This window comes from Chinchilla lanigera, unplaced genomic scaffold (assembly GCF_000276665.1).
Source record: "Chinchilla lanigera isolate Chin_1 unplaced genomic scaffold, ChiLan1.0 scaffold00039, whole genome shotgun sequence".
Lineage (NCBI taxonomy): Eukaryota > Metazoa > Chordata > Mammalia > Rodentia > Chinchillidae > Chinchilla > Chinchilla lanigera.
The window spans coordinates 18,524,614-18,524,914 of NW_004955440.1; positions in this window are offsets into that span (position 1 = coordinate 18,524,614).

Sequence of the window (301 nt, forward strand, 5' to 3'; positions counted from 1 at the left end):
GAAAATGCCCTTACAAGAATGTGAATACAAATCTAGATAGAAATGCTAACTATTTGTTGGTGTACGTTTAAGTTGTTGAGTTGCACTGAGGCAGAGTTGACATATGGAAAATTTTGCATACCTAACATATGCATTTTGAGAGTTTTCATATATGCATATGCCTGTGGTAACGCTGCCTCAACAAAGTCGAACAGATCAATCACCTCCCCAAATTCCCTTGTATTCTTTTGAGAGCTTGAAGGGTGTGTGTGTGTGTGTGTGTGTGTGTGTGTGTACAGAACACTTAACGTGAGATCTATCC